Raw genomic sequence first — 25362 nt, forward strand, 5'->3', positions numbered from 1 at the left:
TTAATGTCTGTCCTTCTTTCCTCAGAAACAAAAAAACGTCGGAAAACTACTAACCCCAGGCTGTGTGGAGGATGTCAGCCGGGGGGTATACGTTTCCTCCATACGTACATCGCAATTTGTGTTGCCAGCGGTTATTGTTTTTGGTGATAAGACAGAGACTATTTCTTTCTTTCTAGACAGTGGAGCAGGGGTAAATTTGATAGATGCCCATTTTGCCCGCACTATGGGTTTGTCTCTCTGTACACTACAGAGACCTATTCCCATATTTGCTATAGATTCTGCTCCTCTGTCTCAGAGAAACCTCACCCACATCGTTCATAATTTACACCTTCGGGTAGGGGGCCACCATAACGAGATGCTCTCATGTTTTGTTCTGGAGGGGCTTCCCGCTCCGGTAGTGCTGGGTCTTCCCTGGTTGGTAGCGCACAATCCAGTGGTGGATTGGCAGGCCAGGGAGATATTGGAGTGGAGTGAGCCGTGCAGAGAAAATTGCTTAAATAGCAATTTCTTAGTCGCCTCCATAGCTACCCTACCTACATTTGTTTCGGACTTTGAGGACGTTTTTTCTGAAAAGGGTTGTCAGAAGTTACCACCTCATCGTCCTTATGATTGCCCGGTTAACCTTATTCCCGGCGCAAAATTACCCAAGACCAGGTTATATAATCTTTCAGGTCCAGAGAGACAAGCCATGAAGGATTATATCTCCGAGAGTTTGGCACATCAGACCCTCTTCTTCACCCGTGGCTGCAGGGTTTTTCTTTGTTAAAAAGAAAGATGGGGGCCTGCGTCCTTGCCTAGATTTTCGTGAATTAAATCGGATAACCATCCGAGACCCATACCCTCTTCCTCTCATTCCTGACCTGTTTAACCAGATTGCGGGTGCTAGGTGGTTCTCCAAACTCGATCTTAGGGGGGCCTACAATCTGATTCGTATTAAAGAGGGGGATGAGTGGAAAACAGCTTTTAACACCCCTGAGGGGCATTATGAAAATCTAGTTATGCCTTTCGGCCTGACCAATGCTCCTGCCGTCTTTCAACATTTCGTTAATGACATTTTTAGTCATCTAATCGGCAGGTTTGTGGTAATATACCTAGATGATATCTTAATTTATTCGTCTGATCTGAGAACACATGAGGAGCATGTCAGACAAGTACTACAGGTCCTACGGACGAATGAATTATATGCTAAAATTGAAAAATGTGTTTTTGCCGTTCAGGAGATACAATTCCTAGGTTATTATTTATCTGCGTCAGGTTTCCGTATGGATCCTAGGAAGGTCCAGGCAATTTTGGATTGGGATCTTCCTGAGAACCTCAAAGCACTACAACGGTTCTTGGGCTTCGCGAATTTCTATAGGAAATTCATTAAAAATTATTCGGTGATCGTAAAACCCCTTACTGACATGACTAGGAAGGGGACTGATTTTTCTAAATGGCCTGACGCCGCTAAAGTTGCTTTTTCCTCTCTAAAAGAGAGGTTTACCTCAGCACCTGTACTAGTCCAACCTGATGTCTCTCAGCCTTTTATTGTTGAAGTCGATGCATCAGAGGTGGGAGTGGGGGCTGTACTGTCTCAGGGTCCGTCTCCTGGCAAATGGCGTCCTTGTGCTTTCTTTTCTAAAAAACTATCTGCAGCAGAACAGAACTACGATATTGGCAATAGGGAACTGTTAGCTATTAAACTTGCGTTTGAGGAGTGGCGTCACTTTTTAGAGGGGGCAGTCCACCCCGTCACTGTGTTTACGGACCACAAAAATCTGCTGTACCTCGAATCAGCTAAGCGTCTCACCCCTAGACAGGCTAGGTGGTCGCTATTTTTTACCAGGTTTAACTTTGTGATTACCTATCGTCCTGGGGTAAAGAATACCAAGGCTGATGCACTATCTCGTTGTTTCCCTGGAGGGGGTAATGTGAGTGATCTGGTACCCATTCTACAAAGAGGAGTGGTTGTCTCTGCGGTACACTCTGCTTTGGAGGGGAAGGTGTTAGAGGCCCAGGGGGACGCCCCGGTCTCTTGCCCCTCAGAGAAACCGTTTGTACCGTTGAACCTACGTCTCGAATTATTAAAGGAACATCATAATTCGGCACTTGCTGGGCACCCGGGTAGTAAAGCAACCTTAGAGCTATTGTCTCGTCGTTTTTGGTGGCCAAGGTTGCGTCAGGATGTATTGGATTTTGTGTCTTCTTGTTCTACCTGTGCGCGCGCAAAAGTTTCACATACACGTCCTGCAGGGTCTCTATTACCACTCGTCATTCCCAATAGACCATGGACACATCTGTCTATGGATTTTAGCACTGACTTACCTTTGTCTGTGGGTAAAACAGTGATTTTGGTAGTAGTGGACAGGTTTAGCAAAATGGCACCCTTTATTGCGTTACCCGCACTACCTAATGCTAAAACTCTTGCTCAGGTATTCGTCAGTGAGATCGTGAAGCTTCACGGGGTCCCCTCCGATGTTGTTTCGGATCGGGGAACCCAATTTATTTCTAAATTTTGGAAAGCTTTTTGTTCCCGTTTGGGGGTTCACTTGTCCTTTTCCTCAGCTTTCCATCCTCAGTCGAATGGACAGACTGAGCGTACCAACCAAAACCTGGAGACATATCTAAGATGTTTTGTGTCTGAAAACTATTATTTTACCTTTTTTAATCGTATATAAATAAAAGTTATATTTAATGAGTCTCATGCTCTCTATGATATTATGTTTCCTTACCTGCATGACTAACGATTTTTATCATCTAAGTATCAATCAATATATTTTTTTCAAGATAATTGTCAGGAATGAACCATTCATTCACGATAATTGCCTACTTGTCGGAGTAGGGCATTTGCAGGTAGCAGTCACCTTCGATGTATGGGGACAAGTAACCATTCGTCCTGCGGTTGCTTGTCCCCATGCAGTTTCATAGTATTTTGGCAAAATATACCTGCTACCAGAAATGTTGATTTTGGGTGCCTCATCAATGATGTTTCCACCTGATGAATGATAATTTGCTCATTCACTGGCTCCTTTATACAGGACATTTACGGGAACAAGTACTCATATGAACGTTTATTCCAGATAATTGACCTGATACTTATCCCGTGTAAAGGAACCTTTACATTATGTACTGTAAATCATAGAGAGTATTAGTAAACCTACCTCAGCCAAAGTCATCAATACATTCACAGGTAAAGGAAGGACTTATACTTCTCCTTCCACCTGCATCCACTTCTGTCTTTGGCTCAAAAACGTCATGAACAACTTTAGAGGCGTATTTCCAAAATACGCTGCATGTGGAACCACTGTAAAATACATTTTCCCTGGTGGTTAAAAAGGATAATTAATTCAATTCAACATTGTTACATTGTAAACTAGGAAGAAAGTCCTGGAGGGGGTGTGAATGCATTTTATAGATACTTGATATATTAAAGCAACTGAACAATTACACATTACAATCAAATAAATATTTCCTTTTGTTTAGTGAGTGTTTGGAGAAATAATACAGATATATGCAATAAAAATTACAGTTTACAAATAAAACATGGTTGTTTTTAGAAAATGTCTTGTTACCTCGTATTCTGCTGTGGTGGTATTTGGTTTGTAAATCAAATTAAAATTGAAAGTAAAATCCATGAAATATATTGCAAACCTTTTGTTCCTAAATCGCAGCTGGTAATAGTCTTTTTTTTTATTACTTATTATAGTGTTCAAGTCTATATAACCCTTACAGCTCATTATTTTAACTATTTGTGCCCTTGCCTTTCTCACACTGTTCATTGCATAATTAAATTAAGCTTGGGCATCTGGCTTGGAAAATATTTGACCACAGGGAATTAAAATGGATTCTGAGCAAAAAAAACAACCTATGGTTGAAAGGGCTTGAAAGAGTAGTCTAACAAATCAAGTACAAACATTAAAGGGAAAATGGAGGGTATGACCTTTACCGCATGGATGATAAAACTGGAGCTTACATACAAACACATCTGATTTTGACAACATTTTCATTTTCATTTGTTTTTGTGTTGTAATATTAGTTTTTGTGAAAAATGTAGAATCAAATATTTAATGTTAATATTTTCATGAACCTTTTAAGTCTTTCTTTATATTATTTCATTTACATAATGGAATATGTTTATAAAAAGCATCATTTAGCCAAAATGTTTCCATTGGGGAAATTACACATTTTATTGGATCATATTTGCAATATTGGCACATGGTCATACATAAACTGTTGTACTATACAGCATATAGGTTACCCTTCAAAACTCAATAGGTAACATAAAGGCTGCAGCCATTATTATTTTAGTGTTATTCTAGTGTTTGCACTATTTCAATTTGAAGCCAAGCCTGCTCTATCGGGGTCACGTGCATTACTGCAGTCAATGATTAGTCTCAGCGTTGACATGTCTGCGAGCAGCACCCAACCTAGCTCTGAAATGATACTTGGGAAGACACTGAGGCCAAACAATGGCTAAAATCAACCCTAACCCCAAACAATATCTGCTAATACCCTAAAAGGGACACAAGTTTCATATACTATGGTTGTTTAATGCAAAAATACTTTTTAACACAAACCTAATAAAGGTTAGGTATTAACTTCATAGGTTGGCACCTTTTCTAGTGATTTGCTCACTTGGCTACAAAATATTAAGTTAATGAGCCCTAAGATGACATATAATATCACATAATAATAGCGGTTGCTGTCTAACCTGTCTCCATAAAACCAAAGCCCAGGCAGTGTTGCGTATGAGGAGGTCCATGTGAACAGTGCAGGTGTGAATGTGCAGTAGCATACAGCCAGGATAATCCAGAAAACTGGGCACAAAAGGGCTGGGGTTATGAAAATTTACTCCAAAATTCGCCCTTTTTGGGGCTTTCCCGAACGCGGATCTTGAGTTTCCAAATTTGGGGAAGTTAAATGTTAGTAAGTATGCAGTAGTGGGCATCTGATAAACGGTAAACCATAGTTCATTTGCTTTGCCCATTCAGGTGTACAAATTTACATAGAAGTCCTTGTGTAAATCAGGATGCACATGGTCTTCTGTATTAATTTGCATGCATACATGGAGGTACTGTAGCTACAAATGAAGATGATGTGAACATAGCTATAGATGAAGATGAAGTGATGGTTCCACTGCTGTATTTACAGGGGCATAACTATAATAGGGCCCCATAGCAAAATAAGATGGGGTCCCCACCACCTAGTGTAAGAAAATGAAAACAGGTAAAAAAAGGTATGTATTAGCAGTGGCACCATATATCAGATTATACCAAAAAGCCACCATATTGTTATTCCCCACAAAAAAAAGTACAATGAGTGAGATTTTCACTTTTTTTTCTTTAAAGTCTCCATGATAATTTCTGGATTGAAACTCATTAACATAGCTAACAGCACCCACTTTTCCACCTACATTACAAAACTGGAGTGAGTGGTGTAAAAATGCAAAAAGTTGCACCCTATTTAGCGACTTTTTGAAGTCAGAATTCTGGAGTGAAGACTTGATAAATCAGATCCCATGTCTTTGGTCTCCAGTAGTGGAAGTTGAAGTATTTCCTAAAATCTTGGGTGGCTCATGTCAGAGATGTCGGGTAGTTATGCTGTTACAGCCTACAAGAGGTAGACCACATGGCTGAAATGTGGCCCCTAGAAAGAGAAGGCCAACCCACACCTTTTGATACTATAATACTATGGATTAAAGTTCAGTTCAGTCTAACTATAGGTATCTGAGCATTTCTGCTTTATCATGGGGAAGTGATGGGATCCTCTCTCCACAGGTACTACAGTGGGTGTAGGAAATTAAATTGGTTTTCCAGGCAACACTTGCAGTGGTAAAATTAATGTCTTGTCTACTCACATACAGAAAGATGCTACCGAGCTCATTCTTCAGGTTGGTCATGTGACTACATCTGTGTATTAATTGGCCATCATGGGTAATGACCACCGAACCTTTACTTCACAGCACTGAACATGTCTACAGTGTTCAGCTTATCACAGCTACATATTATTAGAATACCTTTTTGATAAGATGCATGCATCACATGTGCCTGCATTATTCAGCCACTATGAGACACAGAATAAGAGGTCCTAATGACTTAGACTTCGCAATAGTTAGAGCATACTTCAATGGAGAAAAGTGAAGGGGTAGTTTCTGGTAGAGAGGCATTTGAGGTGCCTCAGCAGAGCAGAGGGAGGCGTTCGGGCTGCACGGAGTTGAAGGAGTGGTGAGAAAAAGGAAAAAGCTCACTGTGATGAGCAGGGACTTATCAAACCACTGTCTTAGCATAGGCCTTACAGAGTGGAAAAGAGCTGTGGTTTTGTAACTAGAGGTGAAAATGGTGGGATGGGGCATAGAACCCCAGAGTAGCCATGTCAAAGTTTAATGGCAGTGAAATACATATTTTAGACCGAAAAACCCCTTAAAGGCTATGATCACATTCAGAGCAATATTTTTATTATTGCATTTTACTCATTTTGGGCTAAGCAATAATGTTTTTCAATTGGTCAGTTTTTGTGATACACATTTGTTAAATATCAGTCTCTCCTATGTTCAGCTGAGGGCTCATGGGAAGCATTTTTATCTGATCTTCTGACTTCATAAACACTCATTATAGCTAAATTCTTATCAAACTGATAAGAATATGGCTTACATGAGTATTTATCACATCAGGAGATGAGAGATAAGGCTTCACATGAGCTTTACACCAGATAACGGAACTCAGGAGGGATATTCGGCAAATAGACTGATTTATAACCACTAGTATTGATCGAGCACCAAAGTGCTCGGTGCTCGAGTAGAACACCTCGGGATGCTAGGGTGCTCTACTGAGCACCCGAGCACAATGGAAGTCAATGGGAGAACCCGAGCATTAAACCAGGCACCCGCTGCTCTGAAGAGGGGAGGGTGTCTGGTTCACATGAAAAGGTCAGAAATTGATAGAAACATAGAATGTGTCTGCAGATAAGAACTGTAACGAGACCAATCTCGCCACATTGCATTGGAGAAGCCTGGTTGCCCACCTTCTCTCTTTAGACTATGGCCCCATGTTGAAATGCTTGATTTTCCCCTGCAAAGACATGAAAGCCGGGTCATTTGGTACTTGCCCTATTTGAACAGTGATACCCCAGATAGCTATGCCATTGAGCCCATTCGGATAACGAAAGACTATGTGAAAGAGTTTGGCTCCATGGCAATTGAACTGTATGTATGTGATCTGAGCGCCATTCAGTAATAATGTGCGCTCAGATCCAAGCTATCTGGGGATATGTTGAATGTACCTGTTTTATGAAATAGCTGCACAGTTATATATTTTTATGTCTTTTATTGTCTTTTGCTACCATGTGGCTAATGGAGTTTTGCCTCTGTCCTTGGAGATAAATTGGATTACTTCCCAATTATCTCCAGGACAGAAGACTCTGTGGAAACTGGTTTGGGCCGGAAAGCAATGCTTCCTTTGGTCACAAAGGACTTCTATCTAACTTTTGACCCACTGGACTAAGTTGTATGATTTTGATGTATGTTTGTATTTGGAGTATGCCGATTCTGTAAATGTAAGTTTTATGTGAATGTGATGCATACTTTTAAAGTTATGAATATTGTGTAAAACTGTGTATTTCCCTGCCAGTCATAATTACATTAACCCATTGTGTAAGGTAATTGTATCCCAGGCAGAGGGGAGGATTTTGTGTGGGAGTGTCTGTTCTGTACATGGTTACTGGTTGTTTTACAAAACCCTGTGGGTGGTACTAATGTGTAAGCATGTGTATATAAGAACAATAAACCCACAGCTCTGGCTGACCACTGCTTGGCCCTCAACAAGGCACCTTGTCTCGTTCTTGGGGGGATTTATGGTATGCTGTTCCAGTTCAACTGCTAGGAGTGCAAACCTTTCATATGGTTTTTCCTATTCGGCTGTATGCGGCATTCATATGGTTTCCAGTTTGGGAGAGGGGCGTCTTTAGTAGCTGCCTTTGCATCTGCAAAGGGAATATCTCTTAACCCCTTAGTGACCATCCATACGCCTTTTTACGGCAGTCACTAAGGGGCCTTAGGCTGGGCCGCCGCATTTATACGGCGGCCCAGTCTAAACACTGCACGGCTCCCGCCTGCAGCGGGGAGCGCGGACCCGGCTCTCACATGGGAGCCGGGCCCCTGCTCTAACAGCCCTGACCGGCAGAAGTGCCGATCCGGGCTGTTTAACCCTTTACATGCCGGGCGCAATGGCGCCCGCTGCATGTAAAGTGGTGACAGAGGGAGCGGACTCCCTCTGTCTCCCATCAGCACCCCAAAAATGCGATCTCGGGGTGCTGATGTGTTGGGAAGCTTACCTCGCTTCCGATCAGGGCCCCGAGCCTGTCTGCAGTTATCTCCAGCAGGCTCTGCCTCTCTGGCGCAGCCTGCTGGTCAATCTTTAAATAGCATTGCTTTTGAAATGTAATGCATTATAGAGATAATGCATTACATTTTAAAAGCAATCAAAATACTGTATATTATAGTCCCTTGTGGGACTTTTAAGCAGTAAAAAAAATACACATTTTTCCATTGTAAATACGCTTTTCAATTAAAAAAATTGGCAAAAGAAAATATCCCCCATATGTTTGGTATTGCCGCGTCCGTAACGACACGGACTACATAAATATTACATAAATTATCCCCTATGGTGAACGCCGTAAAAAAAAAAAAAAGACAGAATTTCTAATTTATTCTTAGTTTCCACCGAAAAAAACTTAATAACCAGCGATCAAAAAGCTGCATTTACTCCAAAATGATACCAATGAAAAATACAAGTTGTCCCTCAAAAATCAAGCCCTCACACAGCTCCATAGAAAAAAAACTAAAAAAGTTATGGGTCTTGTGAAGTGGCAATGCAAAATAATTTTTTGAGTTAATAAAAGGGGTTTTATTGGAATTATTTTTCGTAAAACTTAAAAAAAATATAAGTATTTAGTATCACTGTAATCGTACTGACCCAGAGAATAAAGATATTATGTTATTTGTACCGAAAAATGAACGCCGTAAAATTTATAATGTAAAAACGCAGTGGCAGTATTGCTATTTTTCCCCCATCTCTCTCCCAGAAAGAGTTATTAAAAGTTAATCAGAAAGTTATTTGTACCACAAAATGGTGCCATTAAAAACTACAACTTGTCCCGTAAAAAACAAGCCCTCATAAAGCTATATAGACGAAAAAATGTAAAAGTTATAGCTCTTGGAACGAGACCATAAAAAAAGGAAGAAAAACTCTTGGTCATAAAGGCCCAAACAGGCTTGGTCACTAATGGGGTTAAACGGCTTTTACCCCCTTTTATGCCCGGGGTGCCGTTACAAGAACTATTTGGCCCATCTAGTCTGCCCACTGAAATGGTTCGGGAACAGCATAGGGAGGATGTCTGGATGCATCTTGGACTCCCAGGTCCGAGTAGTACACCACTTTTACAGACTGACATTAATACACACCAAACCGAAGATAAAATCGATTTTAGAGGAAAAATTGTTAGGAAACATTCTTTCCTGTATATTTACAAGGAAGAGGCACTCCGATACAACCTGTATATCATTTAAAAGAAGGGCCTCATTCACATTGTGGTACAATTGTTCAGGTAGTGGGACTCCTACACTCATAAAGCCTATGCACTAAGTGAAAGGGCTGCCAAAAATGTCAAGGAACTGGCACTACAATACACCATTTATAAAGGAAGGCATCATACACACCCTTGAAAAATTATAATTGATGGCCTGCTGGTGACCCACAAAAACATTAGGAGCAAGGGCCTGCTGGTGACCCTCTAAAACATTATGGGCGAGGGCCTGCTGCTGATCTGACCATCTAAAACATTAGGGGTGAGGGTCTGCTGCTGAGCAGACCATCTAAAAAATTAGGAGTTTGGGTCTGCTGCTGAGCTGACCATCTAAAATATTAGTGGTGAGGGCCTGCTGCTTATCAGACCATGGAAAAAATTATGGGTGAGGGCCTGCTGCTGAGCTAACCATCTAAAACATTAGGGGTGAGGGTCTGCTGCTGAGCTGACTCCCTAAAACATTAGGGGTGAGGGTCTGCTGCCAAGCTGACTCTCTAAAACATTAGGGGCGAGTGTCTGCTACTGATCTGACCATGAAAAAAATGGTGGGCGAGGGCCTGCTGCTGAGCTGACCATTGAAAAAATTATGGTTGAGGGCCTGCTGCTGAGCTGACCCTCTAAAACATTAGGAGCGAGGGCAGCCTAATAAGCATGTTGATATGATGGAGAAGGAGGACGAGAAAAGGAAGATTGAACTATATACCATTTTTTGTGGTGGAAGGGGTGCAGGGAAATACAGTGTATTCAATACACCATAAAAGCCACATTTAAAGAGCCTTTATGTTCAGCTGTTTTCCTCTGGTGGAGTAGAGAATTTAGGGGCAATCCAGGCCGTGTTCATTTTGATAAGAGTCAACTTGTCAGCATTTTCAGTTGACAGGCGGATGCGCTTATCAGTTATTATGCCCCCAGCAGCACTAAATACCCGCTCTGACAATACGCTGGCGGCAGGGCAGACTAGCACCTCCAAGGCGTAGAGCACCAGTTCGTGCCACGTGTCCAGCTTGGACACCCAATAGTTGTAAGGCACAGAGAGATCATTGAGGACGCAGACACAGTCTGTTACGTACTCCTTCACCATTTTCCAAAATATTTCCCTCCTTGTGACAGTAAGCCACGTACCAGGGTGAGGGTACTGGCGGGGTGTCATGAAACTGTCACAGGCCTTGGAGAGTGTTTCCCTGCCTTTGTTGGAACTGCTGTGTGTTCCCCTCATCTCCCCTCCTCAATTGCCCAAGGAACTACGTACTCTGCCGCCAGCATTGTCAGCTGGAAATTTTTGGAGCAATTTTTCCATAAGGCCCTTCTGGTATTGCACCATTTTGCTAGTCCTCTCCACCACAGGAATGAGAGATGAGAAGTTCTCTTTGTACCGGGGGTTGAGAAGGGTGAACAACCAGTAATTGGTGTTGTCCAAACACAGACAAGATTTTGCTGTCCTCATCAGATGGATAACTCTCAATCTCCTCATCCTCTTCCTCCTCTTCTGCCCATCCATGCTGAACCACCAGACTGCGGAACACCTACCCCTTGGCAAGCGAGATTACCTCAAGGAGGCGCTCTGGGGAACAGTTGCGAGCCTGTTTCGTGTGGCTCACCTTCTCAATTTTGCCACCCCACTGCCTCTTCCAGCCTGTTGTGGTGCTGCGTATCCCTCCACCTCTGTACTGCTGTCCTCGCTCGGCTTGCCACCTTCCCAGGTTGGGTCAGTGATTTAATCATCCACCACCTCCTCTTCCACTTCCTCACTCTGGTCATCCTCCTGACTTGCTGACCTAACAACAACCTCACTTATTGACAACTGTGTCTCATCTTCATCATGAACCTCTTGAGAGACTAATTGCCGTTGAATTATTATCAACTGTGTCTCATCATCATCATCCACCTCATGAAACACTTATTGCCGTTTCCCACCGCTATCTTCTTCTGACTATGGATGCTCAAGAGTTTGGGAATCAGAGCACAAGATCTCCTCATGTCCCTCTTCAAGAGGAGTTGGCGAGAGGCCCAAATTAAGGAATTGGGATGAAAAGAGCTCCTCGGAATATCCGAGTGTGGGATCACTTGTTTGCAAAGACTCTCCATGGAGGGAGAAAGGAGGATCAGGGCGAGGATTCTGTTGACCAGACTCTTGGCTACTGAGACTGGACTTTGTGGAAGACAGGGTGGTACTTAACTGACTGGAAGCATTATCTGCTGCAATCCAAACCTGGTCGCACTGGTGTGACATCGAGAGTGGTGTCCTGCGCCGCCCTACAAACTGGGACATGAAGCTAGGTATCGTGGATGAGTGTGTTTCTTGTGCTCTGGCAGCAGGCACAGTTTTACCGCGCACAGGGCCACAGTCTCTGCGTACACCATCAGCAACACGGCCACTTCCCAGTCCCTTACTGCTCGCCTTCTGCATATTAAATGGTATATATATATATGTGCAAATAAATTAGACTGAATGTCACTGATATTTGGGATGGGCAAACGTTATACAGGAGATGTAGCGCAGGTAATGTCGCTGCCACCAGCAGCAAAAATATTTTACTGAATGTCACTGATATTCAGGATGGGCAAAAATTATACAGGAGATGTAGCACAGGCAATGTCACTGCCACCAGCAGCGAAAATATTTTACTGAATGTCACTGATATTTAGGATGGGCAAATGTTATACAGGAGATGTAGCACAGGTAATGGCGCTAACACCAGCAGCGGAAAAATTACACTGAATGTCACTGATATTTGGGATTCGCTAACGTTATACTGGAGATGTAGCGCAGGTAATGTCGCTGTCATCTATGGCAAAAAAAATTACACTGAATGGCACTAAAATTTCGGATGCGCTAACATTATATTGGAGATGTAGCGCAGGTAATGTCGCGGCGGTAATGCAGCAGCCAAACAATTGCACGCAATTTAGCACAGGTTGCGCTAAAAATATATATTGCTGACAGACACAACAATAGTCTAACACCAACCCTGCAACCCTTCTACAGCACAGCTTTCCCTGACTAAGACTGGCCATACCACGTGTCATCGGGTGCTTTATAGCACCCAATGATGCATTCCGGGCAGCCAATCACTCTAATGCCAGTAACAAACATGGCTACAGCATTACAGTGAGTTGCAGTACTTACCTGCACGTTTATTGGCTGCATAGCAGGCAACAAACGTGCGGGGAGGAGACTCGAGCATCGCGCTTGAGCACACGCGGTATTCAGCCGAACACCACGATGTGCCGAGCATCTCGATGCTCGAGCCGAACTGGTGTTCAGCTGAGCATGCTCGATCAACACTAAAAAACACATGTATCACAAAAACTGCAGAAAATCTTTGATAAAGACAAATAAAAAAATGATTTTTAACTCAAAAAAGTAAAAGGCAAGAATTATTAACCCAAGAATTATGGAAAGAGAGGCAAACAAACACAAATTTGTATTCATTAGAGTAATGGAGGTGCTAACTAGCAGCATAAGCAGCTCCATTTTATGTTTTACTATAAAGCATTGCAGGGAAGTTTGTGAATAGCACTATTTAGGTAAATCTATACTTACTTTGGGGCGATGGCTTTCCATTGTCTGCAATACTAACAGCACTAAGAGCAGCCAACAAGAAATTCTAATAAAATATAAAACACATTAAAAATATCCTAAAATTATTTTAGCCATTTTCCAGTTATTTTTAATATTTGTAGATATATTTTATACCCTCCTACGAATAGCAACAACCACAATAACAAATGGATTTATTTTCAGGGGCTAGGGAGCGATAATTATAGTGCGCCTAGTCCTAGCACTGGTATTAATCATGCTCCCTCTTCTTCTTCTCTCGGAGCATGCACTGCACTAAGTCCAGCGCACAGCTTCAGGATAGGACTTAGTGTGCGTAGGAGCGCTGTGTGATGTCAGGTCACAATGTATTGCGTGCCTAGAGACGAAGAGCTGCATGAAGAGCGGAGGCGCTCGTAGGAGGATTAGTGAGGTGAGAGTTTTTTTCCGGACTGCATTAAGGGGACAAAAGAATTCCCCAATCAAAAATTTGCTGTGGAGTTATGTCACTAGTGTCATCCATCTTATTTTCTGCTAACAATATCATTAAATGGGATTCAGTCAATCAACAGCATCAATCAAATGATAAATAAATCTGACCAGGTTACAAAAAAACATTTTCTCATTAATTGAAAGCAATTTTTAGTAATTGTAACGCAGACCGTTCACTTCCATTACTACCATCTTTGTAATCCAGCAATAATATATCATTAGTATTTCCTGTTATAGTTGACTGCATGTATTGAATCATTCCTTGTCATTTCATTTTAGGAAATTAATCCTTGAACAAGAAAAAAAAAGGCAAAAATTAATCACTGATATATCACGTTACATGTTCAAAGCTATTATTCTATATATGTAAGAAAGAGTACACAGAGAAACAATTATCATAATTTATTTACCGCCAGATGCCAAAAAAAATGAAGTCTCGTTTTGTAGACTGAAAAATAGAAGACAAACGGCAAATTAATCTAACATAATATCAGAGTCTCTGATAGACAGTGGGCTATTGTCTATCATTCTGCAGTGTTATTCCATGACTGTCTTTAATAGTGGTTGCACACATGCTAAATCTCTAACTTCAAGTGCCCTTCTGTGGTGACCAACTAAAATATTAGCAAAATAAATGTTTTATGGGGTAATGTTGGCAGGAAACCCAAACGAAACAGGTGGTATTGTATTATTTCAATATAACATAATGATGCAGCCTGGCTCCCATCTGTACAGCATGCAGTTGTGTCTACTTAAAGAGTAGGAAGCAGCTAGAGTATACATTGGGGATAACGTCAGCACACAAATAAGCAACGGGCTGGCTACTAAACACAATAATAATCCAGTTTCTAGGTCCTCAGGGTTAAATATTAGCTTGTAAAATTTACATTTTTTCATAAAATATTCAAAATGTAGAAAGGCAGCCTGTACAGCGCACTATGAGTCATATACTATTGTTTCTATGAGATTTAACCGTCATTTAACAGAAATAATACAATCAGACAAAAAGTCTTAACGATAGCTCTCCAGGTCTTTAGGTATTGTCCCGGCATGTTGGTAATAGGAAAGCATGGTCTTGTTTTTGATGTATGAATTACATAAATGTACAGTTTTTCTCATTTAATGCAATAATTAATTTTCTTTAGTAACTACTGTAAATCATCATAGGCAATGAAACATTAAAAATGAGTTTGTGTGGGGTGTAGATAACTACCAGATTTGAAAGATGTTTGGTTCAGAATATCTACATTAAGTATATTCCATATCAATGTACTTATAGAAACTGATATCTTCTCTGCCATATGGAGATTTACTAAGCTAAACCTGTCACAACTATGGCTTAATTTGCACCATAAACTGCCATACATGCTTTTGCACCACATTTATTATGTGTTTTAGACAGTGACACTTGCCTCTCTCAACAAAGGAGAGTGGTTAAGTAGGAAAGGGATGTGACTTAAAGAGTCACTGTACTTTTGCACAATTTTATTTCATTTAATAGAGAATAACATAGATAGCAAATTTCTAAATCACGTAATTAAATAAACGTCTCGGCATCGAGCTAAGTCCACCTGGTTTGCAGTCCACTGTCTGTTGTCAGGTAAGATCTGTCCCTAGTTACAGAGACACAGACGATGACTGAGAAGAAGTGGGGGCATGTCAGAGCTAGCTGAAATCCTAAGCCTCGTAATAGAACTGCTTCTACACAGCTTTTGAAGATTATAGGAGCCTCCCATGTGTCTGTATGTTTATTCCCCCTCCATATCTGTTCTGTGAGCTATAGAGCTAAAAAAAAAACATAGTGGGGAGTAAGAAAAAGGATGGCACAGCAGTAAAGTGCTGGTAGATTTCACAGAAGGGATGCATCCCATGTTTCTGAAAGATATGCATCTAGCTGTGCAGGTGGAACAAGGAATACTATGGATGAAAGAGACAGTCCAAAAAAGACTTGGTCCTTCACAGTTATGATTGTACAAAGAAGCAAAGCCATTATGCAAAGTTTTTTTTGAAAACTCAGGTACGCTTTAAAGGAGTTGTCTCACTTCAGCAAATGGCATTTATCATGTAGACAAAGGGGCACATTTATTAAGAGCATCGTTTTAGAAACCAGCCTTAATAACCTCTATACCTGGCAGTGGATCCACCAGAGCTGTGAAGAGGCGCTGGCCTCTACATAACTTTGCCGGATCCTCTGCCACTTCTAAATGTAATACAGCTTCCTTGCTGTTTTACATTTAGACCTTTTTCTATGCCTAAAACTCGTCCTCTTCTCCGCCCATGCCATGCCCACTTTTTTAGACCTGGCGTGAGTGGGGAGAATTCACAGATTTCAGCGCAAAGGACCTTTGATAAATGACCCCCAAACTTAATACAAGGCACTTACTAATCTATTGTGATTGTCCTTATTGCTTCCTTTGCTTGATTAATTTTTCCATCACATTTTACACTGCTTGTTTTCAGAGGAAAAAGTGCTGGCCTCTATGTTGCCCGAGATCGTGGGAGCGCACATTTGTCCAAAGTTATATTTCGGACATTGTATATCCTTACCGCATCTTACTTCCTTTTGTACATAACAATACATGACCCTATCACACGATCCACCTTTTATGTGGTTGTTTAATGAAGAAAACCTTTTATGCAGTTGAAACCAATTTGTCAATGTATAACCTAACAGATGGCAAAACAGGGTACTTTTGGCACCATGTATTGATATATGTCGCTGTATAGCATACAGTGACGATCATTAAGGCTTTATATTTGGAGCATAAGCAATAAGTATCGTGGTGCTGGTCTACTGGATGCTTTGTAGCTGTGGATGTGCACTCCTATGCTTTTTATTTGATTTATAATAAAGTTATATTTTAATCTTTCTTGCTACTGTATTTTCAATTTCTCTACTATAACCCAGTGATCAACCTGGCTCTACTTCAGTTCACTGGACATCAGTTCTTCCACCTGCGACTACTTCTATGGTGGTCAGCTGACATCTGTTTTTTTTTATTTGTTACCTGCTTTATGATGTCTGTATGCCCTAACAGGACATTTGGAAAACGATTGTCTGAGACAAACCCTTAGGTTCAAGAGTGTCCACTTTTTTTTGGCACATTTGCCTAGTAAATCTCCCCTATTGTGGGTAAACCTGAGTTTCATAAGCATACAAATCTTACAAGACTACAAAAACCTCCTACCGAGAAAACTAACTACTGTACGCATGCAGCAAGATCTACCTTTATAGGACATATAATGCTGTTAGATGTTGTAAATGCTATTGGTCACACCTAATAATTAGACGCCAGTAGGCGATATTCAGTCTGTTTTCAATTTACTAACAAACAAGAATTTTAGAACTAAAGGTCTACCATTGTAAAGTAGCAGCTTCAAATGGAAAAGTTGCTACTGTGAATTACTGCTGCATTCTGTGTGTGGTAGCTCAGGAGGGCATTATTTTTCAGAAATGTGTTTATGGGACTATAAAAGTAATTGTGTGCTGAGAACTATGCGGAATCTGGAACAGTTAATAAACACTGAAAGAAGTTTATCCTCTTCACAGTAAACTTCTTTTTTATTCATCAAAATCTGATTTAACTATGTGGTTAATTACTGTTGTGCAGCTTTTATCAACTCTGCGTTTTGTTACGTTGGGTCTGTCTCTAATTAAAGTCTCTTTTTCTTGTTTCTGTTTAAAAAAAAAAAAGAAGAAAATGCAAGTTACAAAATAGCTTTTTTACATCCTCTTTATGACACAAATTAAATGTTTTAGCGCTACTTGTGGCTGGAAACCCTTCTCACAATGATTATTTCATAGCGTGAGGCAGATACTGAAGTTGTCTTCATTAACAAGGAAATTAATTAAATGTATATATATTTATATATTTTTTTATAATATTTTTCTTAATGCTACAGTTTAAATCACGTATGAATGTGAACACTCAAAATCAATAATGAATAGAATATAAATAAAAGTGTCCAAAACACAGAAAAAAAATAAGGCTGTGGATGATCCAGAGCAGCTATGGTCATACATTGTGCAGATAACATCCTATACTTTGGCCAGCAATGCAAACCTCATACAGGTCCTTCTAAAAAAATTAGCATATTGTGATAAAGTTCATTATTTTCTGTAATGTACTGATAAACATTAGACTTTCATATATTTTAGATTCATTACACACCAACTGAAGTAGTTCAAGCCTTTTATTGTTTTAATATTGATGATTTTGGCATACAGCTCATGAAAACCCCAAATTCCTATCTAAAAAAATTAGCATATCATGAAAAGGTTCTCTAAACGAGCTATTAACCTAATCAACTGAATCAACTAATTAACTCTAAACACCTGCAAAAGATTCCTGAGGCTTTTAAAAACTCCCAGCCTGGTTCATTACTCAAAACCGCAATCATGGGTAAGACTGCCGACCTGACTGCTGTCCCGAAGGCCATCATTGACACCCTCAAGCAAGAGGGTAAGACACAGAAAGAAATTTCTGAACGAATAGGCTGTTCCCAGAGTGCTGTATCAAGGCACCTCAGTGGGAAGTCTGTGGGAAGGAAAAAGTGTGGCAGAAAACGCTGCACAACGAGAAGAGGTGACCGGACCCTGAGGAAGATTGTGGAGAAGGACCGATTCCAGACCTTGGGGGACCTGCGGAAGCAGTGGACTGAGTCTGGAGTAGAAACATCCAGAGCCACCGTGTACAGGCGTGTGCAGGAAATGGGCTACAGGTGCCGCATTCCCCAGGTCAAGCCACTTTTGAACCAGAAACAGCGGCAGAAGCGCCTGACCTGGGCTACAGAGAAGCAGCACTGGACTGTTGCTCAGTGGTCCAAAGTACTTTTTTCGGATGAAAGCAAATTTTGCATGTCATTCGGAAATCAAGGTGCCAGAGTCTGGAGGAAGACTGGGGAGAGGGAAATGCCAAAATGCCTGAAGTCCAGTGTCAAGTACCCACAGTCAGTGATGGTCTGGGGTGCCATGTCAGCTGCTGGTGTTGGTCCACTGTGTTTTATCAAGGGCACGGTCAATGCAGCTAGCTATCAGGAGATTTTGGAGCACTTCATGCTTCCATCTGCTGAAAAGCTTTATGGAGATGAAGATTTCATTTTTCAGCACGACCTGGCACCTGCTCACAGTGCCAAAACCACTGGTAAATGGTTTACTGACCATGGTATTACTCTGCTCAATTGGCCTGCCAACTCTCCTGACCTGAACCCCATAGAGAATCTGTGGGATATTGGGAAGAGAAAGTTGAGAGACGCAAGACCCAACACTCTGGATGAGCTTAAGGCCGCTATCGAAGCATCCTGGGCCTCCATAACACCTCAGCAGTGCCACAGGCTGATTGCCTCCATGCCACGCCGCATTGAAGCAGTCATTTCTGCAAAAGGATTCCCGGCCAAGTATTGAGTGCATAACTGAACATAATTATTTGAAGGTTGACTTTTTTTGTATTAAAAACACTTTTCTTTTATTGGTCGGATGAAATATGCTTATTTTTTGAGATAGGAAATTTGGGTTTTCATGAGCTGTATGCCAAAATCATCAATATTAAAACAATAAAAGGCTTGAACTACTTCAGTTGGTGTGTAATGAATCTAAAATATATGAAAGTCTAATGTTTATCAGTACATTACAGAAAATAATGAACTTTATCACAATATGCTAATTTTTTTAGAAGGACCTGTATGTTACCAGGAAGCACTCAGCATATGATGTCCAAAACTGAGTCCCCACCATCAAACCTATCTGCTGCAATGACAAAAAAAAATCAGCTTACCAATGTTTTGCATTTTAGGTTGTTGATACTCTTTTATATGTTATCTTTTGCTACTTTACGCCTCACCAACATACTATATTTCACTGGCATCACTGAGCATCAGTTCATACCCTAAGTGTGGCTCACCATCTCATCCCAAATCAAATAAAAGGGTCCACATTACAGAACTCCAATTTGTAAATGTTGTCCTTGGTCAGATCTGAATCCAGGACCACAATTCTGCTAGGCAACTGTACTACCTTCTGAAATACCATGCTATTCTATCAGCCACTATACACCATTTTTAAAAGAGTTTTCCCATCTTGTTATTTCATGGCAAGATGAGACTTTGCGACAGCTGCGGTGGGCAGAGTTTGCGTAACTCTGTTTCCTCTGCTATGGAAATAGCAAGATGGGACAACCCCTTCAATGTCCCACTCCTGTAGTTTATTGTTGAGATACTACTGAAACCCTTGACTGTGCCCATGTTTAAAAATCCATAGTCCACTGAATGTTACGATTCCCATGGCCACCCAGTGTGATGGGACACTGACGTGAGTTGTTTTCTGTTCCGTATGAAAGGCCGGCACCTGCATGTGCAGGTGCCAGCGAATTTTGTGTCCTCTGGCATTACTTGCTTTTCCGTGCTGTTATTCAAGACTTTTCTGGCTTGGATTTTCTGGATTGGTATTGTGACTACATTTTTGGCTTCTGGTGATTTGGTATTGTATTGATCTCTTGGTTTTTGACTTTTTGGAGTGCTGGTTTTCTCGTTTTTTGTACTTCATTGTCCGACTGGTATTTGACCCTTTTCCGTACCACTATTCTCATATTCTTTGTCTGTTTGTTGTTCCCTGTTTGTGTGTCGCATCGCATATATTCCAGCGTAGGGACTGCCTCCCAGTTGTGGGGTCACTGTCTAGGGTGAATGTGCAAGCAAGCAGGTAGGGATTGAACTACACCTGAACAGCTGATCAGTGAGGTTGCTGAGTGTAAGACCTCTGTTCAGCTAGTAATGGTCTATCCTCAGGAAATCACTAAGTAAAGGCTGGACAACCTCTTCAATGTATTGGTATTTCTCTACTTGTCTCTTCGGTTGTCTAGCGGGGACTATTCCGAGGACATAACCTGGGTATAACCTGAAGCTGTATCTGCATAATGTTCAATAATGTATGCTAGGACTCCTTTGGACTCCTCAGCCAAGATTAACCTGTACCAACCTGATAATGGCTCTCTTCCAGTTCTCATGTTGCCAAGTTCTGCCTCCTATACAGCTCTTCTAACCAGTGTTGCATTACAAGTACCAGCTGTCACCCAGGACTTCAGCTGCATCTTTCTTATCTGCCAGTTTTACTTAAACACTTACTTTGCATAGGATCCTAACCAATCAGACAGCCTTGAGTCCATTGAATGTTTGGTCAGTACTTATTTCTATGGTTTTAGATAGCACACTTTTTGAGAATGGCTTCTTAGCGGCCCCTAATTGACAGGGGTCCAAGTTATCCAACTACCTTGCAATTAATGTTTATCATAGGAGGAAGCTCAATGTAGCTGCTCAAATGAATTGGAAACCATGCAATAGGCACATGTTGCATCAAATCTTCCTAAGCAGAAGGCTCTCAGGCCAATAGAGAGAGATCCTGAGCATGGGAGCCCACCTATATGATATCCATATACTCTAAAAAAGTATAAAATAATGGGTTATCCACGTGGATCATCTCCGAAGAACAATTATTAGTTGGCTATCAAGTTTTGCAATCTTCTTCAAGTCAAAAAGAATGTGTTACCATGATGTAGATCATGACTACTTACATTACTAGGAGTTTATAAACCAAATATCATTGAAGGTCATCATTTTGGGCACTGTACAACAGCAAGCTCACAATGTAATCCACCACTGAAAAAGTATCAGCCTTTGAATAATATTCAACATTTTGTACTCAGATTTAGCCATCATTCTCCAGCAGATTTTAAGGGTCACATAATGGCTGAAAAATCATAAGTATTTTACCAAGTATTTATTCAGATAAAGATGAAGTCATGACATATGTTGCAAGTAAACCTTAGCTGGAGTCATTTTGTCCTGATTTATTCCTGTCTGTAAGTGAAACAAATTGCTTTAACTGCTTTTGCTGAGGTCCATCTAGTCAGATGGCTCATGCATAGGAAGTTGAAAAGAAACATTTAGATGATCGTATTTCAGCACTGTAAAGGTTTATAGTTGATACAATTATATATCACAAGCACAACACGTCTCGCTTTCTAGCCTGATGGAAAATCAGATATTAGTCTGGGAGAAAGAATAATTCTCAGCCCAGCTGCTCCTATTGCTTCACTGCTTTAGTTTTAGGTTGAATAAAATCTTGAAACATGCTTAAAAATTTGATTACAGCTTATAATAACAATAATCACCATAAAATCGGTTGTTACTACAGTTAATGACCTGGTTATTAGTTCAGCAACCGCCTAAGTTCCCCTCTGGCCATTAAATAACAAGCTGCCTGTTAGTTTCACCTTATGTCTCTTTCATACGCCATCCATAAAAAAGATAAAAATAATCTTGCATCTGTTGTTCTCCTGTTTTACATGTGAAATTCTTTGTAGAAATGTTTTTAAAGTAAAGTAGAATACAGCCTAAAGGATGAATGTCAGATTCTTAATTTTAATTTTATTTGTTGCATAATTAATTGATAGTCACATTATATGTCTAAAAGCACGTGAACACTTGACCATCACACCTAATTCATGTACTGGACATCCCGGTCTGAAATCATAAGCGTTAATAAAGTGTTAGGCTCATTATAACATCCTTCACAATATTTTGGTGGAGTCTGTGGAAAACCTGTGCTCATTTAGCAAAAAATAAATAAAACATTTTGTGAGGTTAGGCCACTAATATTAGGTGAGAAGATTTGGCTGGAAATCTGCTTTTTAATTCATCTCAGAAGTCGTTGGTAGAGTTGAGGTAATGGCTTTGTGAAGGCACTCAAGTTCCTTGACTCTGAACTCAAACCATGTCTCTATGGACCTTGCATATGGCAAAGTCATGTTCAAATAGGAAACGACCTTCCCCAAACTGTTAAAAAATGGCAATATGAGAGCAGAACAGCTATCCCTCCAGACCTCCACCAGAAAGGCACACACCGACCAGCAGCCGCAGACCCAAAACAGCCAATCCAGTTCAATAGTACAGAAACAAGTGTGATGGCAGCATATTCTTCATGGTTTCTTTTATTCAAAATGGGTCCAAGAAAAGGTACAAAGTGCAAAAATAGTGCAACGTTTAGACTAATCCATAGTCTTTCTCAAGTCTTTTCTGCCTGAGAAAGACTATGGATTAGTCAAAACACTGCACTATTTTTGCATTTTGTTTCTTGGACCCATATTGAATAAAGTAAACCATGGAGGATATGCTGCCATCACACTTTTTTCGTTCCCAAACTGTTGTCAGCAAACAACTTTATACTTGTGTGCTGTAGTAATAACATTAACAATGCCCTCCATGGGAAATACTTGATCTAGACCAAACCCTGAAAACAGCCTCATGCCATTATCCTTGCTCCACAAACCTTACACTGGGCACTATACATTCTGGTAGGTAGCATTCACCTGACCCAGATTCATTCTAGTTTGTTTCACTTCACAATAACGTACTTAATTTACAGATCAGAACTGGCAGATCAGAAATTCAACAAACTGATATATGGCAAATATACATCCTATAACAGTGCCATGTTTAAAGTAACTGGGCTCTTCAGTATGACCCATATTACTACCAGTGATTATCTATGGAGATTGCATGGCTGTGTGCTTGATTTTATGCACCGGTTTACAATGAATGTGGCTGAAACACCTGGAATGAATAATTAGAAATGATGTACACACTTTTGGGCAAAAAAATTATCATTGGAAAATTAACCCCTAAATGACCGCTGATACACCTTTTAAACAGCAGCCATTAAAGGCCTTTTTTTTATTTTTATGGCAGCCTAGTATAAGACCTGGATAGGCATTTCCAGGTCGTTAACCCCTTAGATGCACAGCCAATAGAGACGGTGGAATATAAGTGGTTTCAGAAGGAGGGGACTTCTACTGTCACCTATCAGCACCTCCACAAATTAGATTGTGGGTGTTGATGTCTTCACAAGACAGCCTGGGGGTCCATTGAAGGCTCCCAGGTCTGCCCTCTGCGTATACCTATTAGGCTTTGGCAGAGCCCAATAGATTGCCTGTCAGTATCCTAACATAACTAATACAGTGTACTATGTGAGCAAACTAATGATCACATGTCAAAGTCCTCTTGTGGGACTAATAAATGCTAAAATCAAAAATTTTATTTATAAAAAATCTTCCAGTTGAAAAAGTTATCATTAGAGATGAGCGAATTTCCCCTTATGAACTTCGTTTGTTGGTTAAAGGTGAATTGTGTTATGGATTCCGTTACCACAGACAATAACTCCCCAGCATTACGGAAACGGGACAGATCCGTTTTGCAGCCCATAGACTTCTATTATGGCGGAATGAATAACGGAATGCAAATTTTCCATGCAAATTCTGCTTATTTGCATGTCTTTCCCATATGTCCATGTTTATGCAAATGAGTTTTTACATGACAAAACTGTATAGAAAGGTTATTGAATACTATGTTAGGACAATCAGATTTTTTTTTCTCACCCTAATGATATTGATCTAGGTGCGCAGGTCCCCCCAAGCCATCCAACAAATGTGAAACAACTTTGAGGCTTACTGGCTCTCAGTCAGATAAGAGCTGGTTTGAAATGTCTCATAGTGCACAAGGCTGCCATTGTAAGGTATACTGACTGTTATCTGCCTCATGGATAGATTGTCGGCTTCCACATACCTGGCTTTTGTCATAAAGCCTTTGTGTGGTTGTCTATTGCATGTCATGGATAATAGGAGTCCAAGACGCATCCAGCCATCCTCTTTCTGCTGTTTCCAAACCATTTTGATGGGTTTTCCATTAATTTCTAACCTTTTTCCGTGAACCAGATATCCTCTTCTCTTCGAAGCAGGGGGTGTCTGGGGTTCTCCTATTGACTTCCATTATGCTCGGGTGCTCGGTAGAGCACTCGAGCATACCGATGTGTTCGGCCAGAGCACATGAGCACTTTGGTGCTTGATCATCACTAGTTTTTATGCCTTTATACAGTTGTTCTCTAAGCCAAACTAAAAGGTATGTCATCACTTGTTCTCATGGAGTTTAACCACATTAAGAATTACAGATTAAAGAGAAATGAATGAGTCCTAGGCCTCTTCATCACTATCTCTGCCCAGCACCATGCTGTCCAGTCAATATGTGGACAATTGAGCTCCATTCAGCTGAATGGATGGGAGTACTGCTGTCCAGGGTGAAATTCAGAAGAATGCATGGTATTCTACAGAGAACTGTAGCCTATTTCTTCTGCTAGTAAATAGGGGTAAAATCATTAGATAGTCCATTACTTAAAGGGGTTCTGCAGTTTTTTTAAACTGATGATCTATCCTCTGGATAGATCTTTAGCATCTGATCGGCGGGGGTCCGACACCCGGAACCCCTGCCGATCATCTGTTTGAGAAGGCAGCGGCGCTGGCAGTAGCACCGCGGCCTTCTCACTGTTTACCGCAGGCCCAGTGATGTCACGACTAGTATCACTGGCCTGGGCGCGGATAAGATCCATTCAAATAAACAAAGCTTAGCCCCGTCCAGGTCATTGATACTAGTCGTGACATCACTGGGCCTGCGGTAAACAATGAGAAGGCCGCGGTGCTACTGCCAGCGCCGCTGCCTTCTGAAACAGCTGATCAGCAGGGGTCCCAGGTGTCGGACATTATGAATATTAAAGGAGACCACGGCACTCGTTTTTTCGTATGTAAGAAAATTATTTTTATATTTTCATATTTTCATTTCATGATATATTTTCCATTTCATTTCATGATATTATTTCAAAATTTCATTGTTTTAAAGCATCCAGGAATGCAAAAGACTTGGCCAACGTTTAACGTTTCGGTCCTTGTATGGGA

This window comes from Bufo gargarizans, chromosome 4 (genome assembly GCF_014858855.1).
Source record: "Bufo gargarizans isolate SCDJY-AF-19 chromosome 4, ASM1485885v1, whole genome shotgun sequence".
Taxonomy (NCBI): domain Eukaryota; kingdom Metazoa; phylum Chordata; class Amphibia; order Anura; family Bufonidae; genus Bufo; species Bufo gargarizans.